The sequence below is a fragment of the Bufo gargarizans genome, chromosome 1, assembly GCF_014858855.1.
Source record: "Bufo gargarizans isolate SCDJY-AF-19 chromosome 1, ASM1485885v1, whole genome shotgun sequence".
Taxonomy (NCBI): Eukaryota; Metazoa; Chordata; class Amphibia; order Anura; family Bufonidae; genus Bufo; species Bufo gargarizans.
In genome coordinates, this window is record NC_058080.1 from 212,476,415 (window position 1) to 212,504,197 (window position 27,783).

The following is a 27,783-nucleotide window of genomic DNA, read 5'->3' on the forward strand; positions in this document are numbered from 1 at the left end:
GCTGCAGCTCAGAGGGTGTGTCTTTCCTGCTGCAGCTCAGGGTGTGTGTCTTTCCTGCTGCAGCTCAGGGTATGTGTCTTTCCTGCTGCAGCTCAGGGGCTGTGTTTTTCCTGCTGCAGCTCAGTGTGTGTGTCTTTTCTGCTGCAGCTCAGGGTGAGTGTCTTTCCTGCTGCAGCTCAGGGTGTGTGTCTTTCCTGCTGCAACTCAAGGTGTGTGTATTTTCTGCTGCAGTTCAGGGGCTGTGTCTTTCCTGCAAAAGCTCAGGAAGTATGTCTTTCCTGCTGCAGCTCAGGAGGTTTGTGTTTCCTGTTGCAGCTCAGGGTGCGTGTCTTTCCTGTTGCAGCTCAGGGGCTGTGTCCTTCCTGCCACAGCTCAGGAGGTTTGTGTTTCCTGTTGCAGCTCAGGGTGCGTGTCTTTCCTGCTGCAGCTCAGGATGTTTGTGTTTCCTGCTGCAGCTCAGGGGCTGTGTCTTTTCTGCTGCAGCTCAGGGGCTGTGTCTATTCTGCTGCAGCTCAGGGGATTTGTCTTTTCTGCTGCAGCTCAGGGTGTGTGTCTTTTTTGCTGCAGCTCAGGAGGTATCTTTTCTGCTGCAACTCAGGGGCTGTATCTTTCCTGCAAAAGCTCGGGAAGTGTGTCTTTCCTGCTGCAGCTCAGGGTGTGTGTCTTTCCCGCTGCAGCTCAGGGTGTGTGTCTTTCCTGCTGCAGCTTAGGGTGTGTGTATTTCCTGCTGCAGCTCAGGGTGTGTGTCTTTCCTGCTGAAGCTCAGGGGCTGTGTCTTTCCTGCTGCAGCTCAGGAGGTTTGTCTTTCCTGTTGCAGCTCAGGGTGTGTGTGTCTTTCCTGCTGCAGCTCAGGAGGTGTATCTTTCCTGTTGCAGCTCAGGGGCTGTGTCCTTCCTGCCGCAGCTCAGGGTGTGTGTCTTTCCTGCTGCAGCTCAGGGTGTGTGTATTTCCTGCTGCAGCTCAGGGTGTGTGTCTTTCCTGCTGCTGCTGCTCAGGGGCTGTGTCTTTCCTGCTGCAGCTCAGGAGGTTTGTCTTTCCTGCTGCAGCTTAGGCGGTGTGTCTTTCCTGCTGCAGCTCAGGAGGTGTATCTTTCCTGTTGCAGCTCAGGGTGTGTGTCTTTCCTGCTGCAGCTCAGGAGGTGTATCTTTCCTGTTGCAGCTCAGGGGCTGTGTCCTTCCTGCCGCAGCTCAGGAGGTTTGTGTTTTCTGCTGCAGCTCAGGGGCTGTGTATTTCCTGCTGCAGCTCAGGGGTTGTGTATTTCCTGCTGCAGCTCAGGGGTTGTGTATTTCCTACTGCAGCCCAGGGGCTGTGTCTTTTCTGCTGCAGCTCAGGGGTTGTGTATTTCCTGCTGCAGCTCAGGGGCTGTGTCTTTTCTGCTGCAGCTCAGGGGCTGTGTCTTTTCTGCTGCAGCTCAGGGGCTGTGTATTTCCTGCTGCAGCTCAGGGGTTGTGTATTTCCTGCTGCAGCTCAGGGGTTGTGTATTTCCTACTGCAGCTCAGGGGCTGTGTCTTTTCTGCTGCAGCTCAGGGGTTGTGTATTTCCTGCTGCAGCTCAGGGGCTGTGTCTTTTCTGCTGCAGCTCAGGGGCTGTGTCTTTTCTGCTGCAGCTCAGGGGTTGTGTATTTCCTGTTGCAGCTCAGGGGTTGTGTATTTCCTGCTGCAGCTCAGGGGCTGTGTCTTTTCTGCTGCAGCTCAGTGTGTGTGTCTTTTCTGCTGCAGCTCAGGGTGTGTGTCTTTTCTGCTGCAGCTCAGGGGTTGTGTCTTTCCTGCTGCAGCTCAGGAGATGTATCTTTCCTGCTGCAGCTCAGGGGCTGTGTCTTTTCTGCTGCAGCTCAGGGGCTGTGTCTTTCCTGCTGCAGCTCAGGAGATGTATCTTTCCTGCTGCAGCTCAGGAGGTTTGTGTTTCCTGTTGCAGCTCAGGGGGTGCGTCTTTTCTGCTGCAGCTCTTTTCCTGTAACTGTCACAACAGAAGATAGAGCTGGTGGCAGTTGAAGGATGGAACTGTGTGAGGACAGTAAGTGAGCAAAAATATTGTGTGGGAGAACAAAGGAGTTAGAGGCATGGCTTGTAAAAAACATTGCTACAATGCTCTGTGTGCACAACGATCTTGTCCATCCCTCGACTTTTCAAAAATTAGCAGGTATCTGTTTATACATAGGGGGCAGTTATTTAAAATAGACTTTAGATGCTATACATTTTACACTTGCCAATTTCCTAAAGGGTGAATATACACAGAACAAATTTGCGACAAAAATCTCTGCCACTGTCCCGTTCATCTTATTGGCGCTTTCAAATATCCATGAATGGAACTTAATTTCAGTCACAGAAATTTCTGCATAAAATATATGCTGCATATGAGTGTACCCTAACAGACCAGTTCTTCCTGGTTTATATATATACATATTGTTCCTGGTAGAAGTTAATTGAAGGTAACATTCTTGGAAAGTGTTCTTGCAGTTACTTATGTGATCTCCATTGATACACCCTTGTAGAAGCAAGGTCACAAGAATAAATTCATTAACGCATTTCACTGTGGTTTCCAGGAAGGTGAACATCGTTAATATTAAATTGGTCTGTTATTCAACACGGGGAATAAAACTATAACTCTAATACAATGTGAGGACAACTATCATATATACTGTCCACTGCAAAATGTTTTCAGTGGATGATAAATGAGCATGAATCAGTAAGACTAAGGGGGTGGGTCATTTACCAACAGAAATTTGCCTATTTTTGGCGTATTTCTGACGCAGATTGCAGCGCAAAGATTATTTGCGCTGCGAACTGCGAAATTTTCCTCGCTCACGCCAGGTCTAAAAAAAGGGGAGTGGCGGGGATGGGCTCTCATTTGCCATTTTCTACGCCTGGTTTGGGCGTAGAAAATGGTCGACATTTAAGCCAGCAAGGAAAGTGGAGTAGATTTATCCCGGCGGTGGATATGCAGAAGTTATGTAGTGGCCGGCGCCTCTTCATAACTTCAGCAGATCCACCACCAGCTATAGGGGTTATTAAAACTGCGTCTAAAACGCCGGTCTTTAAAAAATGACCCCCTAATTTAACACATTGTGGATTTGTAGCAGATGAAATCACCACTATGTCTGCAGTCTGCATAAAGTCCGACGATTTAACTTGTCATTTACGCCAGTTTCTGAGGTAACTGATAGTAAGTCTGTCAGGTTGTGGGTGCTATGTCTTCTCCTGCCCACTTTTGAAAAGTCACAAATTATGGCGCAAATATGTCGTGCAGCAGAGTTTTTTTAATGCCACAATTATGGCATAAAACCTTTAGGCTTTTGTCACTTGAGCCTAAAGGTTTTCCGTCAGAGTGAAATGCGTGAATCAAACGCATAGCATCCGGACTGAATCCTGAGCTATTTATTTCAATGGGACGGCTTGGGTGTAATTACACCTGCTCACCACTGCAGATGCAACAGCGAGAAGGTAAACAGTGAAGGGGAGGCAGCGCTGGCACGGCGCACGCCTCCTCTTCAAACAGCTGATCGGCAGGGGTGTCGGGTGATGGACCCCCGCCGATCTGATATTGATGACCTATCCTGAGGATAGGTCATCAATAAATATAACTCGGACAACCCCTTTAAACCTTATGTCTGTGTAGCCTCCTCTCTTGGTTTTGGATCACAATCACTGATGTAAATCATTGACAAAAACTCGGATGTGTGAATGAGGCTTTACAATGTAAATGATTGCCCCCAGATCCTCTGCTGCAGGGCTTCCTATCTGTTTACATGGTAAGAGAGGTGATGCATGCATCCTGCCTATACAGTGCCATTCATGTGAATTTGGACCATGCTGTAAATAAAAATATACTCTTCCCCACTAGAGCACTCAGGTGTTAATGTTAGACAAGGGCTTTTACTATAACATGGACACTTTTTCCACAATGCTCACTAAAGGGATTCTGTTAGCAATTTTGACCATACTAAACTGGGAGCACTAGGTAGGTGCCAGGGACAGCAGGACACACATACCATTTGCATAGTATTTTGTATCAGGAGCAGTGTGAATATGAACTTTTATTCTGCTAGATTCTGTTCCTGCAAGTGCCCAGGAGGTGGTGCTTCACTGTGAACTGCATTGATCTTCACAAGCCATCCCATCTCCTCTGAGTGACAGCTGTAGCATCCAACCAGGAGACTGTCGCTCAGAGCAGATGGGAAGGGCTGTGAAGCAGCAAAATGCAGAGAGCACTACACAGTAAAGCCCTGGTCTGTGCACTTGCAGGTGTAGAACCTGCCAGAATAAAAGTTCATATTCACACTACTACTCATAATAAAGCTATACAAAATATAAGTTTGTCCTTCTCTCCCTGGTCCCTACCTTGAACTGTCAGCTGTTTTGCAGGAATAAAACTGCTGACAGACTCCTTATAACCCCTTAATGATATACACCACACATGTACGGCGAATGTCCTCTCTTTAAGGGCTCATACACATGACAATGTGCCGGCCATGCCCGTGCTGTGGATTACAAATTGCTGTCCATAATGCATGGGTACCGACTGTGTGCCATCTGTGGACGTGGACCCATTCACCTGAATGGTTACTGAGATCTGCATCCTACAGTCGGCACTGCAAAAAAATAGTGAAATATTTAAGTGAATGGGTCGCAATATGGGCACGGGCCGCCTAAAGGTCTGCAATTGGCATAAGATGTGACCATGGCATCTAAGTGCTGAAAACCAAGGAGTGGTACGCTCCTGGGACTGGAAACGCTCCCCCTAGTGGTATCAGGTGAGCCATTTATTCTGCGTGGTGGCCTTGGTCCCTCTGAAGGGTCAAAATGGAATAAATTAAAAGTACAGATCGCTCCGCAAAAAAATGAGATCCACACAGCTCTGTAGACATAAAAATATAAAAGGTACATGTATATGGGTTAGAATATGGAGATAAAAAAAACTAAATTATTTTTTCCAAATTTTTTTTTTTTAAGTATTGAAACACAAGAAAAACTATACAAATGTGATATCCCTGTCATCATACTGACCCGGAGAATGAAGAACACAAATCAGTTTTACAGCATAGGGAACACTATAAAAACTAAATTCATAAAAGTGGGGAATTTTTTCCCAATACCAACCCATTTGGAAATTTTTCTAGCTTCCCACCACATCATATGCAATATTAAATGGTGGCATTAGAAAGTACAACTTGTCCTGAAAAAAACAATCCCTCATATGGCTATGTGAATGAAAAAATTTAAAAAAGTTGTGGCTCCAGGAAGGCAGGTAATAAAAAACTGAAACACAAAAACAGAAAATTGTTCTCAAAAGGTATTTTGCACATAGTATTGGGCCATTACATAGAGTTGACAGATCTGAAAGAATTCTTCACTTTGAGCCCTACATTAAAGGGGTTTTCTGAGATTTTAGTACTGATGAGCTATCTAATCAGTGGGAGTCCGTCACCCGGGTCCCCTGCCGAACAGCGGTTTGACACCTGTTCTCCTATGAGTGCCGCAGCCTTTTGTCTGCTTATCCTGTAGCAGTGACTTCATGTTTATTGCTCATGTGGCCTAGGAGCAACTCAGTCCTATTCAAGTGAAAAGGGGTGAGTGCCATACCAAGCACAACTGCTATACAATGTACGGCGCTGTGCTTGGTGAGGTGTGAGAAGGCAGCAGCCCTCACAGGAGCATCGGTGCCTTCTTAAACGGCTGATCTGTGAGGGTCTTAGGTGTCGGACTCCCACCGATCAGATACTGATGACCTATCCTGAGGATAGGAAATGACTCCCCTACATATAAGGTAGCATGTCCCCAGGGGATCCTCAGTATGAAAAGTGCTTGTTAATTGATATATGTTTTACAGCTATTGATGAAGCTGCTGGCTTTAGTGGCAATGCTGGCCAAGAGTTCTTTACATAGCTTATACTTGAAGTACATAGCAGTTACACTTTGTCTTGTTGTGTTGGATATCACATTTACTCCTTGGATTAACACGAGATGTAAGTGCCAAGATGATGCCAGACATGTTAATCAAGATCTGCTAGGTGGCAAATATCTCTGAGATGTGGACTTCTTTCCATGTAGTTTATGGATTCACCGGAAACGTCATACTTTCATGTTTCATCATATGTCCGGTTCCTCTCAATATTGCCCCATCTCACACCTTAAACTGAAAACATGTCCACCGACCACATGCACAACATAAGAACCTGTAACACATTCATACTTATGATACAGACCAGATAAGATTTTTGTAATGTAGCTCTAAAGCGTCAGACGAGAAAGATTAGAGATAAGCCGTTGCCTAGTATAATGTTGGTTGTGTCTGATGTGGATTTGACTTGTGTCTCATCTCGTGTCTGGCTATTAGAAAAATAAGAACTACTCAATGTGCATTCTTCTTTCAATAACATCCAGATGATTTCCTCTTATCTGAATATATCAAGGCAGAGAAAAAATTACTGACTCATCAGATGTTGACTCTTTATCCACTAACATTTTGACTCCCTTTAGATGTCTCTATCAAGAAACACAGCAAACAATCTATATTTCATTTTGAGACCCATCAGTTTCTCAGTGTCATATGGTCCACAATGTGCACTGTAGGAACTGATGGGTGAAATATATTTCATGGGTTATTAACCCCCAGGGACAGGGCTAATTTTTTACCTTAAGGACCAGGCCATTTTTTGCAAATCTGACCAGTGTCGCTTTATGTGGTGATAACTGTAAAACCCTTTGACTTATCCAGGCCATTCTAAGATTGTTTTTTCGTCACATATTGTACTTCATGACACTGGTAAAATGGAGTAAAAAAATTCATTTTTATTTATAAAAAAAATACTAAATTTACCAAAAATGTTGAAGAATTAGCAAATTTTTAAGTTTCAATTTCTCTACTTCTATAATACATAGTAATACCTCCAAAAATTGTTACTACTTTACATTCCCCATATGTCTTCTTCATGTTTGGATAATTTTGGGAATGATATTTTATTTTTTGGGGATGTTACAAGGCTTAGAAGTTTAGAAGCAAATCTTGAAATTTTTCAGAAATTTTTAAAAACCCACTTTTTAAGGACCAGTTCAGGTCTGAAGTCACTTTGTGAGGCTTACATAATGGAAACCACCCAAAAATGACCCCATTCTAGAAACTACACCCCTCAAGGTATTCAAAACAGATTTTACAAACATCGTTAACCCTTTAGGTGTTCCACAAAAATTAATGGAAATTAGAGATACAATTTCAAAATGTCACTGTTTTGGCAGATTTTCCATTTAAATATTTGTTTTTCCAGTTACAAAGCAAGGGTTAATAGCCAAACAAAACTCAATATTTATGGCCCTGATTCTGTAGTTTACAGAAACACCCCATATGTGGTCATAAACTGCTGTACAGACACACCGCAGGGCGCAGAAGGACAGGAATGCCATACGGTTTTTGGAAGGCAGATTTTGCTCGACTGTTTTTTTGATACCATGTCCCATTTGAAGCCCCCCTGATGCACCCAAAAAGTGATCCCATTTTAGAAACTACGGGATAGGATGGCAGTTTTGTTGGTACTAGTTTAGGGTACATATAATTTTTGGTTGCTCTATATTAGACTTTTTGTGAGGCAAGGTAACAAGAAATAGCTGTTTTGGCACAGTTTTATTTATTTTTGTTATTTACAACATTCATCTGACAGGTTAGATCATGTGGTATTTTTATATAGCAGGTTGTCACGGACGCGGCGATACCTAATATGTATACTATTTTTGTATTTATGTACAGTACAGACCAAAAGTTTGGACACACCTTCTCATTCAAAGAGTTTTCTTTATTTTCATGACTATGAAAATTGGAGATTCACACTGAAGGCATCAAAACTATGAATTAACACATGTGGAATTATATACATAACAAAAAAGTGTGAAACAACAGAAAATATGTCATATTCTAGGTTCTTCAAAGTAGCCACCTTTTGCTTTGATTACTGCTTTGCACACTCTTGGCATTCTCTTAATGAGCTTCAAGAGGTAGTCACCTGAAATGGTCTTCCAACAGTCTTGAAGGAGTTCCCAGAGATGCTTAGCACTTGTTGGCCCTTTTTCCTTCACTCTGCGGTCCAGCTCACCCCAAACCATCTCGATTGGGTTCAGGTCCGGTGACTCTGGAGTCCAGGTCATTTGGCGCAGCACCCCATCACTCTCCTTCATGGTCAAATAGCCCTTACACAGCCTGGAGGTGTGTTTGGGGTCATTGTCCTGTTGAAAAATAAATGATGGTCCAACTAAACGCAAACCGGATGGAATAGCATGCCGCTGCAAGATGCTGTGGTAGCCATGCTGCTTCAATTTTGAATAAATCCCCAACAGTGTCACCAGCAAAGCACCCCCACACCATCACACCTCCTCCTCGATGCTTCACTGTGGGAACGAGGCATGGTAAGTCCATCCATTCACCTTTTCTGCGTTGCACAAAGACACGGTGGTTGGAACCAAAGATCTCAAATTTGGACTCATCAGACCAAAGCACAAATTTCCACTGGTCTAATGTCCATTCCTTGTGTTCTTTAGCCCAAACAAGTCTCTTCTGCTTGTTGCCTGTCCTTAGCAGTGGTTTCCTAGCAGATATTCTACCATGAAGGCCTGATTCACACAGTCTCCTTTTAACAGTTGTTCTAGAGATGTGTCTGCTGCTAGAACTCTGTGTGGCATTGACCTGGTCTCTAATCTGAGCTGCTGTTAACCTGCGATTTCTGAGGCTGGTGACTCGGATGAACTTATCCTCCGCAGCAGAGGTAACTATTGGTCTTCCTTTCCTGGGACGGTCCGCATGTGAGCCAGTTTCTTTGTAGCGCTTGATGGTTTTTGTGACTGCTCTTGGGGACACTTTCAAAGTTTTCCCAATTTTTCGGACTGACTGACCTTCATTTCTTAAAGTAATGATGGCCACTCGTTTTTCTTTACTTAGCTGCTTTTTTCTTGCCATAATACAAATTCTAACAGTCTATTCAGTAGGACTATCAGCTGTGTATCCACCTGACTTCTCCACAACGCAACTGATGGTCCCAACCCCATTTATAAGGCAAGAAATCCCACTTATTAAACCTGACAGGGCACACCTGTGAAGTGAAAACCATTTCAGGTGACTACCTCTTGAAGCTCATCAAGAGAATGCCAATTGTGTGCAAAGCAGTAATCAAAGCAAAAGGTGGCTACTTTGAAGAACCTAGAATATGACATATTTTCAGTTGTTTCATCCTTTTCTGTTATGTATATAATTCCATATGTGTTAATTCATAGTTTTGATGCCTTCATTTTGAATCTACAATTTTCATAGTCATGAAAATAAAGAAAACTCTTTGAATGAGAAGGTGTGTCCAAACTTTTGGTCTGTACTGTAAGTTTAACACAATGATTTCATTTTTGAAACAAAAAAAATCATGTTTTAGTGTTTCCATAGTCTGAGAGCCATAGTTATTTCAGTTTTGGGGCGATCATCTTGGGTAGGGTATGAATTTTGCGGGATGAGATGACGTTTTTATTGGCACTATTTTGGGGTGCATATGACTTTTTGATCACTTGATATTTTTGTGATGTAAGGTGGAAAAAAATGACTTTTTTTACACCTTTTTTTTTTTTTGTGTCTCCATATTCTGAGCCATAGTTTTTTATTTTTGGGGCGCTTGTCTTAGGTAGGGGCTCATTTTTTGCGGGATGAGGTGACGGTTAGATTGGTACTATTTTGGTGGGCATACACCTTTTTGATCGCTTACTGTTGTACTTTTTGTCATGTAAGGTGACAAAAAAATGGTTTATTTAGCACAGTTTTTATTTTTTGGGTGTTCATCTGAGGGGTTAGGTCATGTGATATGTTTATAGACCCGGTCGATACGGATGCGGCGATACCAAATATATCTACCTTAGATTTTTTTTTCCTATTTTTTACCAATTTTATTTATTTATTTTATTTGGGGGAAATGAATTATTTTATTTTTTTTACTTCAAACTTTTAATTTTGGGGGGGAAACTTAATTTTTTAAACTTTTTTTTTCCACTTTATTTTTTGTCCCACGTTGGGACTTTTGGGGTCTGATCCCCTTTACAATGCATTCCAATACTTCTGTATTGGAATGCATTGGCTGTATGAGTAATACAGTGTGTACTACTCATACAGTTTCCGGCCTATGAGATCCATCTTCCATGCCATCGGGTCCCCCTACAGCCCCTGTACACTGTCCTCTTTTGTGTTCATTGCTTTACAGAGTTTAGTATCGTCAGCAAAAAATTATTTTTTACTGTGCAACTGTAACACCTAGAGAAGCCGCACTACCCATGCAGGCAGAGTGTCCAGGTTCTGTGTTTGCAAGAGGGAGGTGAAACCAATGTTCAGCAGACAGTTGGGGAAGTTTTAGGAGGATCCACCAGAGTTTCTTGTTTTGAAGCAGTCAGAGAGGATGTAGTGTGGACTGGACTGAAAGATGGTAGAAACAGAGGTTTCTGCAGACCTAGGGGGGAAAATCTGGCCCCCAAGTATGAGCTGCTGAGTCCAGAGTTGTGCAAGCAGATTGTAAGAGCTGAAGAGGTGAAAAGCTGTGCAACAGGTTGTAAGATAAAGGCACAGTACCAAGCAGATTATAAACTGTATGCCAGCCCTAGAACTAGGCACAGCATGATCTCAGGACAATCACTGGATTACAACTCAGAGTGAGGGTCCATTCACACATCCGTGTGTGTTTTGCGGATCCACAAAACACAGACAGCGGCAATGTGCGTTCTGCATTTTGTGGACCGCAAATTGCCGGCACTAAGAGAATATGCCTATTTTTGTCCGCTATTGCGGACAAAAATAGGACATGTTCTATTTTTTTCAGGATCGGAATTGCGGACCCGGAAGTGCGGATGGGTGAATGGACCCTGAGTCTAAGGCCTCTTGCACACGAGTGCCCCGTGGCCATGCTGACGATACTAAACTCTGTAAAGCAATGAACACAAAAGAGGACAGTGTACAGCTACAGATGGATTTGGATAGATTGGAGACTTGGCCTGAGAAGTGGCAAATGATGCATTGATAAGGCCTCATGCTCACGACTGTCCATATTGAGTTCCGCAAACCACAGATCTGCAAAATACAGACTCCTTCCTTGTACAATCTACAATTTTTTCTCACTCCCATTACTACAAATGCGCAGTACACCAATTTTTTCCTGCAGAATTAAGTAGAAAAAATAACGTACATGTTGACGGATATTTATTTTTTACAGTGGGACGCTGCCAATAACTGTTTAAGCCCTTCCATGTCTCGATCCCTCTGGACCGCTGTCTGGAAGGGGCTAACCATCGGGCCACTGCTCTGCCCTGGCAGCGGCCCGAGGCTTGAAGGATTAATGCCCCCCCCACTCCTTTATAGATGGGCGAGCGGTGGCGATGTCCTCCCCCCCCCCCGTTCAGGATGGCAGAGCGCACACAACATCCCACCCCTTTCAAGATGCAGAGTGCGCAGCCCCCCTCCCCACCTGCCAGGATGCAGAGCGCGCAGCACCCTCCCTTCAGGATGGCAGAGCGGCAGTGGGGCAGAAAATTAAAAATGTGCCAAACAATAACATTTTTTATCACCTTACATCACAAAAAGTGTAATACCAAGTAATCAAACCATCATCTCATCCTGAAAAAAAAAGAGACCATACCTAAGACAATAGTCCAAAAAATATATATATGTCTTTCAGAAAAGAGAGACACAAACTTTTTTAAATGTGTAAAATAAAATTATAAAAATACACATATTAGGTATCGCTGTGTCCGTAACAACCTGCTCTATAAAAATATAATGTGATACAAACCGTCTGGTGAATGCCATATAAAAAAAATAATAATAATAAAATAAAATAAAAAATGTGCCAAGAAAGCCATTTCTTATCACCTTACATTACAAAAAGTGTAATACCAAGTGATCAAAAAATAATATGCGCCCCAAAATGGTACCAATCAAACCATCATCTCATCCCGCAAAAAATGAGACCCTACCTACTGTAAGATAATGGCTCAAAAAACAAAAAATAAAAACTGTGCCAGAACAGCCATTTTTCGGTTACCTTGCCTCATAAAAAAGAGTGATATATACACACACACACACACACATACACAATGCACAACTACCTCTAGCAAAAGATGTATATACTTCAGGAATAACACTTTTTTCACCCTTGTGGTCGCAACTAGGGATGAGCGAACTTGTGTTTCGTTTGGCATGCATGGTTCAGGTTCGGGTTATGTAAGAATTCCGTTATGGATTCTGCTACCATGGACCATTCACAATTTTGCGGAAAGGAGTGCGGACCTATTCCTTTTCAATGGGGTCGTAAAAGATGCGGACAGCACACCATGTGCTGTCCGCACCCGCACTTCCGTTCCCCGCAAAAAAATAGAGCATGTCCTATTCTTGTCCGCAGCCATGGACAATAGGCACTTCTATCATAGTGCTGGCCATGTGCAGTCCGCAAAATGCGGAACGCACATGTCCGGTGTCCATGTTTGGCGGATCCACAATTTGCGGACCAACAGTTGCGGATGTGTGAATGGTCCGTGGTACCGTAATCCATAACAGAATTCTTAGATAACCTGAACCTTGTACCCTGAATTTGAAACACAAACTGATATATAGTAGAACTGGATTAGTTGCCCATAGCAACCAATCAGATTCCACCTTTCATTTTTCTCAGCTCCATTGGAAAATGAAAGGAAGAATCTTATTGGTTGCAATGGGCAACTAAGCCAGTTTTCCTTTGCACCAGTTTTGATAAATCTCCCTCACTGTGTACTTCTATGTGTACATTGCATTGTGTGTCGTCACACTATACTAGTCTGTGTGGGAAAAGTGTCCGCTCACTGTGCGGACTGCACAATATACTGTATTCAGAAGAGAGTGCATGTAGTGAGATCTGTCAGTAATGAGATCTATATTTCTCCCATGACAGAGGTGAGAAGATCGGAGAGACTGGCGGCACATGACGGTATCTCACAGTCTCTCAGTTTTTTTCCTTTCAGTGTTGTGTTTGGTAATGACCACACCTCTTGTCAGGTGCAGCTTGTAGTCATTACTGAGGTCCTATTTAGTTCTGGATAAAGTAAGTATATATGGATGGCACACACTATATCTGAAACAGTGTAGAAAAATATATAATGTATTTATTTGGAATAAAAATATAAAGAATAAAAATATACAAATTAAAGGATAGCCCCCGTAAATAGATAACAGGCGATATGGATATTATTCAGTATACATGATTAGTGGTAGTTGTGATGATTAGTCACGATCAGACAAATCAATGGTATCCTAAAATACAAGATGTTTCGGGTTGATCAAAAAGTCTATATTGATATTATGAGTCTTAAAATAGTTTATGTCTGATCATGGTTATATCAATAACAAATTGATGATAAAAAATATAAAAAAAATCCAAATACCCCTACAAAAACATAAAATGATGCCTAATAATGGTGACTAATATCAATTAGCAAAATTGTTCCTCTTGATTGTCATAGATATGTAGTATATAAAAAAAATCATATAAAGGAAAAAGGTCCAATTTGTCCTTAATATTTGAGAGAAAGTACAATTGTAAAAATATTCTAATTTGTTATTAGTCCTCCTGTAGTAGATGTATAGTAATAATAATTCTTTAGATTGTAACAATGTCCCGACTTATGGTGAAGGTAGATAATGATCTAGATCAGGCATCCTCAAACTGCGGCCCTCCAGCTGTTGCAAAACTACAACTCCCAGCATGCCCGAACAGCCTACAGGTATTAGCCCACAGAGCCTCACAGGAGAAAATCTCTCAATAGGATACACCTTGTGACTACATATACAGAGGATAGCCACAAGATCAGGGAGATAATGAATAAACATTGGTCGATCTTAAAAAGTGGACATACTAACATTGAGTAATTTAAGCTTCCCCCTTTACTATCTTACAGACAGCCTAATAATTTAAGAGATAAACTCGTGCATACGGATGTAGGCCCAAAAATAATTGTTGTTATGTACGGAAAGGGAATAGTTTTGTGCACCCCATTACTAACAAGGAATATACCATCAAACATTTCTTAACATGTGAATCTACCTTTGTTATTTACGTTTTGTGGTGTCCTTGCAATATGTTATACGTAGGTGAAACCTCGTTGGAGTTTATGTAACCAGCATAGGTACACCATTAGAGAAAAACGGATGGATCTCCCAGTATCTAAACATTTAGCTGATTTTGGTCATACAGAAAGAGATCTCAAAAGTATGCTAGTTGATCATGTCCCCATATCCCGTAAAGGAGGTAACAGAAATTTGACCTTAAAAAAAGTTAAATCCATTGGATTACATAGAAACCTAGAAACATAGAATGTATCGGCAGATAAGAACCATTTGGCCCATCTAGTCTGCCCAATATATCTGAATCCTATGAATAGCCCCGGCCCTATCTTATATGAAGGATGGCCTTATGCCTATCCCATGCATGCTTAAACCCCTTCACTGTATTTGCAGCTACCACTTCTGCCGGAAGGCTATTCCATGCATCCACTACTCTCTCAGTAAAGTAATACTTCCTGATATTTCTCTTAAACCTTTGCCCCTCTAATTTAATGTGGTATTGAACTCTTTGAAACCATATAGGTTAAATGTTGACTTTAAACCTTGGATCCTTTAAAAGGATCCATTTCCCCTTTGTTTTTGTTTTCACTTCTGTTGTATTCCTCATCTCGCATTGTTTAAGGTGCTTTATATACTCGCAGTTTTTTGGGGAAAATTTAATGGAGTAATTTTGTTCTTGTTTTTATTGCAGTTATTGGATGGGGTCAACAAGATGAGTGAACACCAGCATAGACCATTCTCCATCTTTAATACGGATACTTACCTATGGGGTTTCCTCACAGTCTTTGTTCATTATCTCTATTTTTTACAGAATGAATTCTGGAATGCTTGCTATCTTTCCATCATTTATATTAGTTTTGATCTAAAAAAAAAGTTGTTGTTTAATAAAATATGGAGATGGGATGTGTAGCTGTATGCATAATTATTGATTCTATTTTTTTTAGTTTTTTATTTTCTATTATCTAATGGATTCATATGTGGTCTTTGCTGTGTTTACAGTGATGTCCGCATGTGATATTTAAATGTCAGCCTCTCCTGTGTATCATCATTGCATTGGTTTGTCTGATATAATTTTATTTAGGTACTTATAAAAAAAAATTTCTTTTCTTTTTGCTCTGGATGCAGGGACTGGACACATTTGTGTTTGGCATTCGTGGTTCAGATGTCAAACACTTGCATCTCTCCCAAAACAGGGTTTTGCTGCGGTGGAAATCGCATAATACTCTGTGTAATGCCGATATATATGATTCCGCTATCCATCCCTATCCCCTTAATAACATAAGTATACAGCCTTATTATATGTGATTACTAGATGGTCAGATATATTGAGTCTCCCAGAATCATTTTTATACAATATTATATATAGATGCTCTAACCTGCTGCTAATTGCAGCTTGCGATGTTCTCCCGATCATGTGAGCGCATTGCTGAGCACGTGTTTGCGTGCCAGCTTGCGTTTCACTTCGGGAACGATCATGTGACGCTGGTTAGTCATGTGATCGAGTGCTTTATTTTTCTGGACATGCGCACTGGACAATGTAAGACGCTATGAATGGCTAGATTTATTCCATGCTGGTTAGTAAACTCCCCCTCATTCATTAACTTGCGTTTTTAAACCACACACCTGGCACTTCACATATTTTCACCATCGCATAATTAGGAGAAGGTATGGATTATTTTATATTAGGTTTTGACACCTGGTATTCTCACAAATGCTTTATATATGCAATCATGATGAATTATTGACAGATTGGGCATATGTACACTATGGTATCATTGTATGTAACATGTTTTATATGTATTTTTATCGATTTTTTATTTGGGTTGTGATGAGATGAATTATGGCACTTTATATGTATGATATTACACATATTTTATAATTGATTCGATAATTGCTTTAATTTGTAACAATGATGGAGGCTAGGGATGAGCGAACTCGAACTGTATAGTTCGGGTTCGTACCGAATTTTGGGGTGTCCGTGACACGGACCCGAACCCGGACATTTTCGTAAAAGTCCGGGTTCGGGTTCGGTGTTCGTCGCTTTCTTCGCGCTTTTGTGACGCTTTCTTGGCGCTTTTTGAAAGGCTGCAAAGCAGCCAATCAACAAGCGTCATACTACTTGCCCCAAGAGGCCATCACAGCCATGCCTACTATTGGCATGGCTGTGATTGGCCAGAGCACCATGTGACCCAGCCTCTATTTAAGCTGGAGTCACATAGCGCCGCCCGTCACTCTGCTCTGATTAGCGTAGGGAGAGGTTGCGGCTGCGACAGTAGGGCGAGATTAGGCAGATTAACTCCTCCAAAGGACTTGATTAACTGATCGATCTGCAGCTGTGGATCATTGAGCTGCTGATCCTCAATTGCTCACTGTTTTTAGGCTGCCCAGACCGTTTGTCAGTCACATTTTTCTGGGGTGATCGGCGGCCATTTTGTGTCTTGTGGTGCGCCAGCACAAGCTGCGACCAAGTGCATTTAACCCTCAATGGTGTGGTTGTTTTTTGGCTAAAGCCTACATCAGGGTGAAGCTGTCACACCAAGTGCATTTAACCAGCAATAGTCTGTTCATTTTTTGGCCATATACAAAATCAGGGGCAAGCTGCGCCTGTCACCAAGTGCATTTAACCCTCAATGGTGTGGTTGTTTTTTGGCTAAAGCCTACATCAGGGTGAAGCTGTCACACCAAGTGCATTTAACCAGCAATAGTCTGTTCATTTTTTGGCCATATACAAAATCAGGGGCAAGCTGCGCCTGTCACCAAGTGCATTTAACCCTCAATGGTGTGGTTGTTTTTTGGCTAAAGCCTACATCAGGGTGAAGCTGTCACACCAAGTGCATTTAACCAGCAATAGTCTGTTTATTTTTTGGCCATATCCCAGTCTAATTCTGTCACTAAATCCATACCGGTCACCCAGCGCCTAAATACTAGGCCTCAAATTTATATCCCGCTAAATCTGTCCTTAGTGCTGTAGCTGGGCGAGTTATTTAGTGTCCGTTCAAGCACATTTCTTGTTCTGGGTTGAAATACAATTCCCAATTTAGCAATTTCATAATTTAGTGGTTTCTGCTATATCAGAGCTATTTGAAATCTATCCCTAAAAGGGTATATAATATTCAAGGTGCACATTGGGTCATTCAGAATAACTTCACACACACCCGCTACTGTGTATTTCCAAGTCTAATTCTGGCACTAAACCCATACCTGTCACCCAGCGCCTAAATACTAGGCCTCAAATTTATATCCCGCTAAATCTGTCCTTAGTGCTGTAGCTGGGCGAGTTATTTAGTGTCCGTTCAAGCACATTTCTTGTTCTGGGTTGAAATACAATTCCCAATTTAGCAATTTCATAATTTAGTGGTTTCTGCTATATCAGAGCTATTTGAAATCTATCCCTAAAAGGGTATATAATATTCAAGGTGCACATTGGGTCATTCAGAATAACTTCACACACACCCGCTACTGTGTATTTCCAAGTCTAATTCTGTCACTAAACCCATACCTGTCACCCAGCGCCTAAATACTAGGCCTCAAATTTATATCCCGCTAAATCTGTCCCTAGTGCTGTAGCTGGGCGAGTTATTTAGTGTCCGTTCAAGCACATTTCTTGTTCTGGGTTGAAATACAATTCCCAATTTAGCAATTTCATAATTTAGTGGTTTCTGCTATATCAGAGCTATTTGAAATCTATCCCTAAAAGGGTATATAATATTCAAGGTGCACATTGGGTCATTCAGAATAACTTCACACACACCCGCTACTGTGTATTTCCAAGTCTAATTCTGTCACTAAACCCATACCTGTCACCCAGCGCCTAAATACTAGGCCTCAAATTTATATCCCGCTAAATCTGTCCCTAGTGCTGTAGCTGGGCGAGTTATTTAGTGTCCGTTCAAGCACATTTCTTGTTCTGGGTTGAAATACAATTCCCAATTTAGCAATTTCATAATTTAGTGGTTTCTGCTATATCAGAGCTATTTGAAATCTATCCCTAAAAGGGTATATAATATTCAAGGTGCACATTGGGTCATTCAGAATAACTTCACACACACCCGCTACTGTGTATTTCCAAGTCTAATTCTGTCACTAAACCCATACCTGTCACCCAGCGCCTAAATACTAGGCCTCAAATTTATATCCTGCTAAATCTGTCCCTAGTGCTGTAGCTGGGCGAGTTATTTAGTGTCCGTTCAAGCACATTTCTTGTTCTGGGTTGAAATACAATTCCCAATTTAGCAATTTCATAATTTAGTGGTTTCTGCTATATCAGAGCTATTTGAAATCTATCCCTAAAAGGGTATATAATATTCAAGGTGCACATTGGGTCATTCAGAATAACTTCACACACACCCGCTACTGTGTATTTCCAAGTCTAATTCTGTCACTAAACCCATACCTGTCACCCAGCGCCTAAATACTAGGCCTCAAATTTATATCCCGCTAAATCTGTCCCTAGTGCTGTAGCTGGGCGAGTTATTTAGTGTCCGTTCAAGCACATTTCTTGTTCTGGGTTGAAATACAATTCCCAATTTAGCAATTTCATAATTTAGTGGTTTCTGCTATATCAGAGCTATTTGAAATCTATCCCTAAAAGGGTATATAATATTCAAGGTGCACATTGGGTCATTCAGAATAACTTCACACACACCCGCTACTGTGTATTTCCAAGTCTAATTCTGGCACTAAACCCATACCTGTCACCCAGCGCCTAAATACTAGGCCTCAAATTTATATCCCGCTAAATCTGTCCTTAGTGCTGTAGCTGGGCGAGTTATTTAGTGTCCGTTCAAGCACATTTCTTGTTCTGGGTTGAAATACAATTCCCAATTTAGCAATTTCATAATTTAGTGGTTTCTGCTATATCAGAGCTATTTGAAATCTATCCCTAAAAGGGTATATAATATTCAAGGTGCACATTGGGTCATTCAGAATAACTTCACACACACCCGCTACTGTGTATTTCCAAGTCTAATTCTGGCACTAAACCCATACCTGTCACCCAGCGCCTAAATACTAGGCCTCAAATTTATATCCCGCTAAATCTGTCCCTAGTGCTGTAGCTGGGCGAGTTATTTAGTGTCCGTTCAAGCACATTTCTTGTTCTGGGTTGAAATACAATTCCCAATTTAGCAATTTCATAATTTAGTGGTTTCTGCTATATCAGAGCTATTTGAAATCTATCCCTAAAAGGGTATATAATATTCAAGGTGCACATAGGGTCATTCAGAATAACTTCACACACCCGCTACTGTGCATTTCCAAATCTAATTCTGTCACTAAACCCATACCTGTCACCCAGCGCCTAAATACTAGGCCTCAAATTTATATCCCGCTAAATCTCTCGTTACCGCTGTCCTGTTGTGGCTGGGAAAGTTATTTAGTGTCCGTCAAAGCACATTTTTTGTTCTGGGTTGAAATACAATTCCCAATTTAGCAATTTCATAATTTAGTCGTTTCTGCTATATCAGAGCTATTTGAAATCTATCCCTAAAAGGGTATATAATATTCAAGGTGCACATTGGGTCATTCAGAATAACTTCACACACACCCGATACTGTGTATTTCCAAGTCTAATTCTGTCACTAAACCCATACCTGTCACCCAGCGCCTAAATACTAGGCCTCAAATTTATATCCTGCTAAATCTCTCGTTAACGCTGTCCTGTTGTGGCTGGGAAAGTTATTTAGTGTCCGTCAAAGCACATTTTTTGTTCTGGGTTTAAATACAATTCCCAATTTAACAATTTCATAATTTAGTGGTTTCTGCTATATCAGAGCTATTTGAAATCTATCCCTAAAAGGGTATATAATATTCAAGGTGCACATTGGGTCATTCAGAATAACTTCACACACACCCGCTACTGTGTATTTCCAAGTCTAATTCTGTCACTAAACCCATACCTGTCACCCAGCGCCTAAATACTAGGCCTCAAATTTATATCCTGCTAAATCTCTCGTTACCGCTGTCCTGTTGTGGCTGGGAAAGTTATTTAGTGTCCGTCAAAGCACATTTTTTGTTCTGGGTTGAAGTACAATTCCCAATTTAGCAATTTCATAATTTAGTGGTTCCTGCTATATCAGAGCTATTTGAAATCTATCCCAAAAAGGGTATATAATATTCAAGGTGCACATAGGGTCATTCAGAATAACTTCACACACACGCTTCTGTGCATTTCCAAGTCTAATTCTGTCACTAAATCCATACCGGTCACCCAGCGCCTAAATACTAGGCCTCAAATTTATATCCCGCTGAATTTGAATACAATACATTGGGCCAAATAATATATTTGTTGTTGTGGTGAACCATAACAATGAGAAAAACATCTAGTAAGGGACGCGGACGTGGACATGGTCGTGGTGGTGTTAGTGGACCCTCTGGTGCTGGGAGAGGACGTGGCCGTTCTGCCACATCCACACGTCCTAGTGTACCAACTACCTCAGGTCCCAGTAGCCGCCAGAATTTACAGCGATATATGGTGGGGCCCAATGCCGTTCTAAGGATGGTAAGGCCTGAGCAGGTACAGGCATTAGTCAATTGGGTGGCCGACAGTGGATCCAGCACGTTCACATTATCTCCCACCCAGTCTTCTGCAGAAAGCGCACAGATGGCGCCTGAAAACCAACCCCATCAGTCTGTCACATCACCCCCATGCATACCAGGGAAACTGTCTCAGCCTCAAGTTATGCAGCAGTCTCTTATGCTGTTTGAAGACTCCGCTGGCAGGGTTTCCCAAGGGCATCCACCTAGCCCTTCCCCAGCGGTGAAAGACATAGAATGCACTGACGCACAACCACTTATGTTTCCTGATGATGAGGACATGGGAATACCACCTCAGCATGTCTCTGATGATGACGAAACACAGGTGCCAACTGCTGCGTCTTTCTGCAGTGTGCAGACTGAACAGGAGGTCAGGGATCAAGACTGGGTGGAAGACGATGCAGGGGACGATGAGGTCCTAGACCCCACATGGAATGAAGGTCGTGCCACTGACTTTCACAGTTCGGAGGAAGAGGCAGTGGTGAGACCGAGCCAACAGCGTAGCAAAAGAGGGAGCAGTGGGCAAAAGCAGAACACCCGCCGCCAAGAGACTCCGCCTGCTACTGACCGCCGCCATCTGGGACCGAGCACCCCAAAGGCAGCTTCAAGGAGTTCCCTGGCATGGCACTTCTTCAAACAATGTGCTGACGACAAGACCCGAGTGGTTTGCACGCTGTGCCATCAGAGCCTGAAGCGAGGCATTAACGTTCTGAACCTGAGCACAACCTGCATGACCAGGCACCTGCATGCAAAGCATGAACTGCAGTGGAGTAAACACCTTAAAACCAAGGAAGTCACTCAGGCTCCCCCTGCTACCTCTTCTGCTGCTGCCGCCTCGGCCTATTCTGCTGCTGCCGCCTCGGCCTCTTCCTCCGCCTCTGGAGGAACGTTGGCACCTGCCGCCCAGCAAACAGGGGATGTACCACCAACACCACCACCACCACCTCCGTCACCAAGCGTCTCAACCATGTCACACGCCAGCGTTCAGCTCTCCATCTCACAAACATTTGATAGAAAGCGTAAATTCCCACCTAGCCACCCTCGATCCCTGGCCCTGAATGCCAGCATTTCTAAACTACTGGCCTATGAAATGCTGTCATTTAGGCTGGTGGACACAGACAGCTTCAAACAGCTCATGTCGCTTGCTGTCCCACAGTATGTTGTTCCCAGCCGGCACTACTTCTCCAAGAGAGCCGTGCCTTCCCTGCACAACCAAGTATCCGATAAAATCAAGTGTGCACTGCGCAACGCCATCTGTGGCAAGGTCCACCTAACCACAGATACGTGGACCAGTAAGCACGGCCAGGGACGCTATATCTCCCTAACTGCACACTGGGTAAATGTAGTGGCAGCTGGGCCCCAGGCGGAGAGCTGTTTGGCGCACGTCCTTCCGCCGCCAAGGATCGCAGGGCAACATTCTTTGCCTCCTGTTGCCACCTCCTCCTTCTCGGCTTCCTCCTCCTCTTCTTCCACCTGCTCATCCAGTCAGCCACACACCTTCACCACCAACTTCAGCACAGCCCGGGGTAAACGTCAGCAGGCCATTCTGAAACTCATATGTTTGGGGGACAGGCCCCACACCGCACAGGAGTTGTGGCGGGGTATAGAACAACAGACCGACGAGTGGTTGCTGCCGGTGAGCCTCAAGCCCGGCCTGGTGGTGTGTGATAATGGGCGAAATCTCGTTGCAGCTCTGGGACTAGCCAATTTGACGCACATCCCTTGCTTGGCGCATGTGCTGAATTTGGTGGTGCAGAAGTTCATTCACAACTACCCCGACATGTCAGAGCTGCTGCATAAAGTGCGGGCCGTCTGTTCGCGCTTCCGGCGTTCACATCCTGCTGCTGCTCGCCTGTCTGCGCTACAGCGTAACTTCGGCCTTCCCGCTCACCGCCTCATATGCGACGTGCCCACCAGGTGGAACTCCACCTTGCACATGCTGGACAGACTGTGCGAGCAGCAGCAGGCCATAGTGGAGTTTCAGCTGCAGCACGCACGGGTCAGTCGCACTACAGAACAGCACCACTTCACCACCAATGACTGGGCCTCCATGCGAGACCTGTGTGCCCTGTTGCGCTGTTTCGAGTACTCCACCAACATGGCCAGTGGCGATGACACCGTTATCAGCGTTACAATACCACTTCTATGTCTCCTTGAGAAAACACTTAGGGCGATGATGGAAGAGGAGGTGGCCCAGGAGGAGGAGGAGGAGGAGGAGGAGGAAGAGGGGTCATTTTTAGCACTTTCAGGCCAGTCTCTTCGAAGTGACTCAGAGGGAGGCTTTTGGCAACAGCAGAGGCCAGGTACAAATGTGGCCAGCCAGGGCCCACTACTGGAGGACGAGGAGGACGAGGATGAGGAGGAGGTGGAGGAGGATGAGGATGAAGCATGGTCACAGCGGGGTGGCACCCAACGCAGCTCGGGTCCATCACTGGTGCGTGGCTGGGGGGAAAGGCAGGACGATGACGATACGCCTCCCACAGAGGACAGCTTGTCCTTATCCCTGGGCAGCCTGGCACACATGAGCGACTACATGCTGCAGTGCCTGCGCAACGACAGCAGAGTTGCCCACATTTTAACCTGTGCGGACTACTGGGTTGCCACCCTGCTGGATCCACGCTACAAAGACAATGTGCCCACCTTACTTCCTGCACTGGAGCGTGATAGGAAGATGCGCGAGTACAAGCGCACGTTGGTAGACGCGCTACTGAGAGCATTCCCAAATGTCACAGGGGAACAAGTGGAAGCCCAAGGCCAAGGCAGAGGAGGAGCAAGAGGTCGCCAAGGCAGCTGTGTCACGGCCAGCTCCTCTGAGGGCAGGGTTAGCATGGCAGAGATGTGGAAAAGTTTTGTCAACACGCCACAGCTAACTGCACCACCACCTGATACGCAACGTGTTAGCAGGAGGCAACATTTCACTAACATGGTGGAACAGTACGTGTGCACACCCCTCCACGTACTGACTGATGGTTCGGCCCCATTCAACTTCTGGGTCTCTAAATTGTCCACGTGGCCAGAGCTAGCCTTTTATGCCTTGGAGGTGCTGGCCTGCCCGGCAGCCAGCGTTTTGTCTGAACGTGTATTCAGCACGGCAGGGGGCGTCATTACAGACAAACGCAGCCGCCTGTCTACAGCCAATGTGGACAAGCTGACGTTCATAAAAATGAACCAGGCATGGATCCCACAGGACCTGTCCGTCCCTTGTCCAGATTAGACATTAACTACCTCCCCATAACCATATATTATTGGACTCCAGGGCACTTCCTCATTCAATCCTATTTTTATTTTCATTTTACCATTATATTGCGATGCTACCCAAAGTTGAATGAACCTCTCCTCTGCCTGTGTGCTAGGCCTAAATATATGCCAATGGACTGTTGCAGTGGTGGCTGACGTGAAGCCTCATTCTCTGCTATGACATGCAGACTAATTCTCTGCTGACATGAAGACAGATTCTCTGTTACGGGACCTCCCTCCTCTGCCTGGGTGCTGGGCCTAAATATATGCCAATGGACTGTTGCAGTGGTGGGTGACGTGAAGCCTCATTCTCTGCTATGACATGCAGACTAATTCTCTGCTGACATGAAGACAGATTCTCTGTTACGGGACCTCTCTCCTCTGCCTGTGTGTGTGCTGGGCCTAAATATATGCCAATGGACTGTTGCAGTGGTGGCTGACGTGAAGCCTCATTCTCTGCTATGACATGCAGACTGATTCTCTGCTGACATGAAGCCAGATTCTCTGTTACGGGACCTCTCTCCTCTGCCTGTGTGCTAGGCCTAAATATATGCCAATGGACTGTTGCAGTGGTGGCTGACGTGAAGCCTCATTCTCTGCTATGACATGCAGACTAATTCTCTGCTGACATGAAGACAGATTCTCTGTTACGGGACCTCTCTCCTCTGCCTGTGTGTGTGCTGGGCCTAAATATATGCCAATGGACTGTTGCAGTGGTGGCTGACGTGAAGCCTCATTCTCTGCTATGACATGCAGACTAATTCTCTGCTGACATGAAGACAGATTCTCTGTTACGGGACCTCCCTCCTCTGCCTGGGTGCTGGGCCTAAATATATGCCAATGGACTGTTGCAGTGGTGGGTGACGTGAAGCCTGATTCTCTGCTATGACATGCAGACTAATTCTCTGCTGACATGAAGACAGATTCTCTGTTACGGGACCTCTCTCCTCTGCCTGTGTGTGTGCTGGGCCTAAATATATGCCAATGGACTGTTGCAGTGGTGGCTGACGTGAAGCCTCATTCTCTGCTATGACATGCAGACTAATTCTCTGCTGACATGAAGCCAGATTGTCTGTTACGGGACCTCTCTCCTCTGCCTGTGTGTGTGCTGGGCCTAAATATATGCCAATGGACTGTTGCAGTGGTGGCTGACGTGAAGCCTCATTCTCTGCTATGACATGCAGACTAATTCTCTGCTGACATGAAGACAGATTCTCTGTTACGGGACCTCCCTCCTCTGCCTGGGTGCTGGGCCTAAATATATGCCAATGGACTGTTGCAGTGGTGGCTGACGTGAAGCCTCATTCTCTGCTATGACATGCAGACTGATTCTCTGCTGACATGAAGCCAGATCGTCTGTTACGGGACCTCTCTGCTCTGCCTGTGTGCTAGGCCTAAATATATGCCAATGGACTGTTGCAGTGGTGGGTGACGTGAAGCCTCATTCTCTGCTATGACATGCAGACTGATTCTCTGCTGTCATGAAGCCAGATTGTCTGTTACGGGACCTCTCTGCTCTGCCTGTGTGCTAGGCCTAAATATATGCCAATGGACTGTTGCAGTGGTGGGTGACGTGAAGCCTCATTCTCTGCTATGACATGCAGACTGATTCTCTGCTGACATGAAGCCAGATTGTCTGTTACGGGACCTCTCTCCTCTGCCTGTGTGCTAGGCCTAAATATATGCCAATGGACTGTTGCAGTGGTGGCTGACGTGAAGCCTCATTCTCTGCTATGACATGCAGACTAATTCTCTGCTGACATGAAGCCAGATCCTCTGTTACGGGACCTCTCTCCTCTGCCTGTGTGTGTGCTGGGCCTAAATATATGCCAATGGACTGTTGCAGTGGTGGCTGACGTGAAGCCTCATTCTCTGCTATGACATGCAGACTGATTCTCTGCTGACATGAAGCCAGATTCTCTGTTACGGGACCTCTCTCCTCTGCCTGTGTGTGTGCTGGGCCTAAATATATGCCAATGGACTGTTGCAGTGGTGGCTGACGTGAAGCCTCATTCTCTGCTATGACATGCAGACTAATTCTCTGCTGACATGAAGACAGATTCTCTGTTACGGGACCTCCCTCCTCTGCCTGGGTGCTGGGCCTAAATATATGCCAATGGACTGTTGCAGTGGTGGCTGACGTGAAGCCTCATTCTCTGCTATGACATGCAGACTAATTCTCTGCTGACATGAAGACAGATTCTCTGTTACGGGACCTCTCTCCTCTGCCTGGGTGCCGGGGCCTAAATATCTGAGAATGGACTGTTCCAGTGGTGGGTGACGGGAAGCCAGATTCTCTGCTATGGAACCTCTCTCCAATTGATTTTGGTTAATTTTTATTTATTTAATTTTTATTTTAATTCATTTCCCTATCCACATTTGTTTGCAGGGGATTTACCTACATGTTGCTGCCTTTTGCAGCCCTCTAGCTCTTTCCTGGGCTGTTTTACAGCCTTTTTAGTGCCGAAAAGTTCGGGTCCCCATTGACTTCAATGGGGTTCGGGTTCGGGACGAAGTTCGGATCGGGTTCGGATCCCGAACCCGAACATTTCCGGGATGTTCGGCCGAACTTCTCGAACCCGAACATCCAGGTGTTCGCTCAACTCTAATGGAGGCGTGTATTTATATTTGGATTGTGCACCATTGCTTTTTCTGTCACTGCTTGAGAAAGGTCCCATTGGGAGGACCGAAACTTGCTGCTATCTGGTGATTTTTTTTGGAAGTGCTGTGGAGTTTATTATATATATATAATAAAACATTCAATGACTCACCCTAATCCAGTCTAGAACTTACCTCCTCATAGAAACTGATTAGCATTACAGGACTAACCCCTCATAAACCTGTGCTGATACAGAGTCATGCCCTTATAATCACTGAGACATTCCATCTCTTAGAAAACGTCATTTTACCCACAACAGATGTTAGACTTACTGGCCTATAGTTTTCAGAGCCACTTTTGGGCCCCATTTTAAATATAGTCACCAGGTTTGCTCTGCATTGTCTTATGGAACTGACCCAGCTATTATAGAGTCCTTATGGAGCCATTGTAGTGCTTCTTCACAGCCTTTCTGTTCAAGTTAAAATGCTTTCTTTTTTTATTTATTTAACATTTTTATTTATCACATTATTTTTCATTTTCCTAATTCTTTTATCCCCATAAGGTATGTACCTCTCACAATAAAAAAATTTGTATGCTTTTAAAAATATCCCATATAGTATCTGTAGTCTTATTTTTAAAGACATTGTCCCAGTTAGGCTACTTTCACACTAGCGTTGTTTGAATCCGGCGTTCAATTCCGACACCGGAACTGCCCGCCGGATCCAGAAAAATGTGTGAAAACTGATTACATTTGAATCCTGATCAGGCTTTTGATCACAATGGAAAAATGCTTTGGAAAAAACGGATCCGCCATTTATGGACTTTAACTTTTTTTTCCTATTTTTCGGGTTTAACATGCAAAAGCCGGATCCGTTTTGACTGAACACACGGCGCCGGCGTTAATGCAAGTCAATGGGAAAAAAGCCTGATCAGGCGTTCAGTCAAAGTGTTCAGGATTTTTGGCCGGAGGTAAAAATACTGCATGCTACGTTTTTCTGAAAAGCCTGATCAGTCAAAAAGACTGAACAGAAGACATCCTGATGCATCCTGAACGGATTACTCTCCATTCAGAATGCATTAGGATAAAACTGATCAGTTCTTTTCCGGATTTGAGCCCCTAGGACGGAACTCAGCGCCGGAAAAGAAAAACGCTAGTGTGAAAGTAGCCTAAATGAGGCTAATGGCCTCTCTACGCTGCTCAAATTTTGCTTTCCTAAAGTTCAGCATTTTTCTGCCTACTCGACAAAACACCCTTTTGAATGATAATTGGAAGTTTATTATATTATAGTCACTATTTCCCAGGTGTCCCCCAACCTGCACAT

The 27,783-nt window shown here is 43.9% G+C and overlaps 1 protein-coding gene across 1 annotated transcript in view; it reads right to left on the bottom strand.

Moving 5' to 3' along the window:
* The window catches only part of MYOZ2 (myozenin 2), a 114,537-nt gene that overhangs the window by 58,226 nt on the left and 28,528 nt on the right, over positions 1–27,783 (bottom strand). The gene's annotated exons all lie outside the window — the stretch shown is intronic.